Here is a 5,724-nt window from a genome sequence, read left to right on the forward strand (position 1 = left end):
GGAGACAAAGAACATTCTAATATTAAAGCTCAGTGAGAGTAAGTGCAAAAAGAATAGCCTGGATGGTGTATAGAGAAAGCCTGTGCAATAGCTGTGCTTAGCAGAAATAAATATTATATGAAAAAAAAGGTAGGGGTTAAGTCTGAAAGGGATGTTTGGGGTCAACTTGTATAGAGCTAAGGAAATTGAACTATATTATACAGTTAATAGAAAACAGATAACACTTTTCTTGAGAAAAAGGGGACAATCAATCCTCACACTTTTTCATGGAAAAATAATTTGATGATTAAGAGCAGAAAAATTGAAAAACTTTGAAATTGTAGTAGAACCCATTTAATTGAAACTATTTTGTTACAATGGTGGAAAAATGATTACAAAGCAAGTGACATAGGAGTATTTAATGGATAACTCCACCTATGAAACATAGCATATCCAAGCAACAGACAGTAGTTAAAGCAACAAAAATTTCATTATAAAGAACTAGCTCAGAATTTTCTATCCCTGAATAATTTTGAATAAAATATACCCGGAATGCATGGTGGGGTACAAAACAGACAGCTATTACTATGAGGAAAAAGAAGCTCTTGATTTGAGCTCTATACTCTTGATGGGTCCACATGTCAGGCCAAAGAGCCTTTGTCAGTTGAACAATGACACCTATCTGTATCAGAAAGAGGATCATGACCACTGTGATCATAATGACAATCATAGAATAGTTCAAGATAAGGAATTTCCCATGGTTGATATCTTTGTAGAACTCAAAGCATCGGTATTCTGAGTAACTTGGATCTATGCCATATTGTAAAAAAAATATTGGCAAAAAAATTAGGCTACCCACCATCCAAATAATAATGCTTAAAACTACTGCATGGTACTTTTGTAACTCTTGCATTTGGACTTTGTTAAAATACATGAGCAATCGGAATATGACAATGGCCACATAGAAAACAAAGGTGAAGTACATATGAAAGTAGATTATGCTGCTAACCAATCGGCACGTAAAGGATCCAAGCTCCCAGACATCTAATACATAAAACCTGAGGCGAAATGGAAGGCTGATCAGGAGGATCAAGTGCAGCACTATGATATTAAGAACAATTGTGGCAATCATTGATTGGCTCTTCCTTCTGAACATCAAACGTGACATCAGTACTGTTCCAGTAGTACCTCCAAGCAAAACCATTCCATAGACTGTTATCAGAATCATCCTGCAGCGTGCGTTGCAGTAGCTTAGGTCTGTGTTTGAGATGTTTGATGGGGTGGTTGTATTGATTGACTCCATGTTTCATCACAAAATGCTTAGAAGGCCATAAACCCTTAAATAAAAAGTTTTTAAAAATTATAATGAATATATTGAAACTTTACAGCAACTGCACATTAATACTATTGTTTTGAAATCCTAGCCAATTACTCACAAACCTAAAAGTTTGTATCCAATAAATATTGTCAGAGACTCCACTTGATTACCCAAACATATTGAAGAAACAGAGTTGAGTGAAACAAAATTACAAAGATAAGTTTTTTTTTAAATATAAAATCAGTAACTGTACACTTAGGCATTCTATTAATCTATATCTCTAAGCTCAGGTACCAAGGGTGAAATCAGGGTGAGACATGTTAGCCTCTAGCATCAAATTTAAGGAAGGGCCAAAAACTCAGTAATCAAGTACTATTTTAATGTAATATCTTTTAGAAATCAAAATCAATGTAAAAATTTTATGATGGACAAAATAAAAAAAATTAATAAAGGCCAGGTCAGGATACACACAGTGCATATTCATGTCAGATCTATAAAAATCCTCCCCCTATTGTGAGAAAACCCAATTTGAGATAGTGCAGAGAAGGCAGTATAAATCATGTGTAATTCTTGTAAGGTGTATCAGACAACATTTAAAAATATTTTCTGTGACCAGTTTTTGAGCAAGGAGCAGCATACAGGGTAGGGCAAAAGTAGGTCTACAGTTGTGAGAATGTGAAACACAGAGTTTATTCTTGACTATTTATTAATTATTGTATTATTTTCCATATGAACAACTGTAAACCTACTTTTGTCCCACTCTGTATAATATATATTATCTGCATTCTTTTTTTCTTCCTAACCCTGAATCTTTTCCTAGACTGATATGTTACCTTTTTGATAAAAAGTTTGGGTTTGAGAGTAAGTTTTATTGAGTTTTGTTATTTGGGTGTGAATGCCTAAGGGGCAGTGGTTGTGTAGCAGAAAGAGCTCTGCCAATCTACCATCCTGCAAGTGTCAATCCTGCCATTTAGCCACTGTGGAAATGTGCATGGAGCTCTAGCTTTGAAATGGGAAAGGTCTTACTGCCTACTTTAAAGGGTTACTGGAAAATTAAGTGAGTTGGTGTGTTTAAGACAGCATTATAACTGAAATAAAAGCCATATAAAAGTTATGTACAAGAGTAGGGGCAGGTGTGGAGTGGATGGGGTCAATGAGGAGAAAACGGGAACATCTGTAATACTTTCAACAATAAATATAAATTTTTTTTAAAGTTATGATTGTTAAGGTGAAACAATAAAAACAAAAAGGCATTATTTACCTCCTTCTCTTTAGGCTACATAGGGGTAGATACACAGTTATGTTACATAAAATTGTTGTTGTATCAATAAGTATTTAATAAATGTCTGACAATTTAAAAAAAATTTTTCAGACCTTTGATTAGACAGTATGAGACTCAGACATCAGACTTTTCCCTCAGAAAATGCCTGTGTCCATTTTACTCATGTATCTCCTGCCCACTTGACCAGAAGCAGCATTTGAGCATTTGTATCTGAGGGAGAAGTTATTCCACAGTAAACGTCTAAATATTTTAGTATTTTTCTTCTGCTACTACAGAATCTTCTTAGAATAACTCAGCCTTGTTAGTGAAAAATTATGTTGAAACCTGCATATTTAATACCCTCAAATAAGATTTTATTGTAACTTAAAAACATAATTATAAACTTGCATAACAACCTAAATTTTATGTGCTGAAATATGCATTTTTACAAAGTACATATATAAAATATATAACACTTATATGCTTTTTGTGTAAAACTAAATAGTTTTATATGACTTACAAGTAACAAGATACTAACCTAGTTTTAAAATTTTGGCAGTACTCAAGTCCAAGCAGACAAGAGTTAAGTCTGAAATTATTTTAAAGCATTGAAAACCTAATTTATCAGTTCCACAATTTGAAAGGACACATTGAAAAACAGGTTGCACTGCCACTTACTGACTAATCATGGGACAAATACTTAACTGGAAGGTTCCCTATTCAGCTGTAAATATGAAAATGGGAAGATCTATTTTGCAGGAATGTTGTGAGAAATATGTTAAATTGCATCTATAAGAACGTAACATATTCAGTGACATAGAATAGGTCAGCAAAGTGTCAATGCTACTTCTCCCCCGTAATGTGCACAAATATCTTTCATAAACACAAGGTCCCATTCTTTTTTAGTTGCTTCTCAGAATCATCCTATGGATATTTAAATGCATAGTAGTAAATTCATAGGAAAGGGTGCAGTTGAATCTTGCCCTTATCACCACCACAGCTTAAACATTATCCTTCAATAGCCTGTAATTTCTTTACTCATTAAAACCAAGTACTGCCCGGCCGGGCGTGGCTCAGCGGTTGAGCATTGACCTAGGATCCAGGCGATCAGGGTTTGATTCCCGGTCAGGGCACATGCCCGGGTTGTGGGCTCAATCAATGACTCTCTCGTCATTGATGTTTCTATCTCTCTCTCTGCCTCTCCTCTCCTCTCTCTGAAATCAATAAAGATATAATAAATAAATAAAAAAAGTACTGAGCCCGGCCAGCATGGCGCGGTGGTTGAGCATTGACCTATGATCCAGGAGATTGAGGTTTGATACCCAGTAAGGGCACATTCCCGGGTTTCAGGCTTGATCCCCAGTAGGGGGTGTGCAGGAGGCAGCCGATCAATGACTCACTCATCATTGATGTTTCTATCTTTCTCTCCCTTCCTCTCTCTGAAATCAACAAAGATATATTTAAAAACAAACAAACAAAAAACAAACACAAGTACTGAAATTTCTAGATTTGTTTTCTATGAAGAAACAAATTGCTACCCAAACTACTTACTTGTTCTTTTCCTCTTATGGTTTGCTTCTGGTGGAGGACTCAAGGCACCCCGGTCATTTGTTGGTGATTTACATCAGGTCAGGCAATAAGAGCAGTTTGTTATAATCAAAACTCCACTACAGACAACAGTCAAGAGAGATCATGGGATGAACGATGAATTGAGGAACAGCTCGAGCTTTAGAAAGAAGTTTCTGAAGATAAACTGTCAAGATGGAGGGCCCAGATAAACCGATTGGACCACAAACGGATGTTTATTTTCATAGCTAGTGTGGTTAAACAGATTCAACATTATTCCTATAACTAAAGACTTTCATTTTCACTATCAATGACTTATTTGTAGGAATTTTTCTTATCACTGTGAAAAAATTAGAGTTTTTTTCAAATGCTGTTTCTTATCACACTTGTATGCTTTACCCAAAATGTTTGACATTCAAAATAAGGATGACCTGGAGAAGTACTTCCTATGAGACTTTCACATTCTCAGCAGTAAGCTCAAAATATTTATATCTTTGCCTTTCAATTTCCAAAGACTACCTCCTTTCATTAATTGTCTTTTGGGGGTATGGTTCCTTCTGAAGCTCAACTCTCTGGTGAGTCACTTCAATAAGAGGGTTCATTTCATTTCTCTCAAAAGTCTTTCATTTTCTTCCTTCAACCTTCTCACTTCCTGCACTAACTTCATAGTCATCTTTAGCTGTGGTAAGAACTCAAAGCATACTTTTAAGGAAGTATTGTACTTAGTACACATAAAGATGTGGGAAACCAACATGCCTTCAGAAGTTACAGGCAAACCCAGTGCCAAATCATATTATTGTTCAGCTGCAGGAATTCAAAAGGACCAAAACTCTATCACCTATAAAGCAAGCTCATTATGGCCTGCATTAAGGTAACAACTGATAAATTTTCATTTCCTTTATAAAAGATGGAGAATCATCCCCACCAGTACAATTTGTTATAGAATTGACCAATAGTGCTTGTGGCCACAGAGATATACAACAGAATCAAAACATAATGGAGCCACATGCTTAATTATTTCAAAAAAAATCAATAGCCTGGCCGGAGTAGCTCATCAGTTGAGCATCGACCTATGATCCAGAAGATTGAGGTTCAATTTCCGGTCAGGGCACATGCCCAGATTGCAGGCTCGATTCCCAGTAGGGGGTGAGCAGGAGGCAACTAATCAATGATTCTAATCATTGATGTTTCTCTCTCTCTCTCTCCCCCTCTCCTTTGCTCTCTCTGAAATCAATAAAGATATATTTAAAAAAGAAAAAAGAAAGGAAGGAAGGAAAACTCTCAATGGAAGACGCAATTTCCAACTCTTACTGTCAGAAGCAAGTTTGTACCAACTCAACTCAGCTGGAAAAATTTCACATGGAAGCAATTTTTCAATGCAATTATACACACACACACACACAGACACACACATACACAGGGTGTTTCAAAAAGTGTATACACACTTTAGCAACTGATAGCTCAATTGATGTTTCTTTCTTTTCAGATTTAACCCATTAGAATATATAATGATTCAAAATGTGTGTACATTTTTTGGGACACTTTGTATATATATCATTAAATCAAATTAATTAAAAAATAGAAAAATCTGGGTTATATG

General features: G+C 35.5%; 1 pseudogene across 1 annotated transcript; it reads right to left on the reverse strand.

Moving 5' to 3' along the window:
* Positions 1-397: 397 nt before the first annotated feature.
* LOC308561666 (putative G-protein coupled receptor 141 pseudogene) lies at positions 398-4,145 on the reverse strand (annotated as a pseudogene). The gene is made up of 2 exons: positions 4,110-4,145; positions 398-1,316 (listed from the first exon to the last, which is right to left on the reverse strand). The product of its transcript is annotated as a putative G-protein coupled receptor 141 pseudogene (transcript).
* Between the last annotated feature and the right edge of the window lie 1,579 nt (positions 4,146-5,724).

This window comes from Miniopterus schreibersii (assembly GCF_964146895.1).
Source record: "Miniopterus schreibersii genome assembly, chromosome: 9".
NCBI classification, from domain to species: Eukaryota; Metazoa; Chordata; class Mammalia; order Chiroptera; family Miniopteridae; genus Miniopterus; species Miniopterus schreibersii.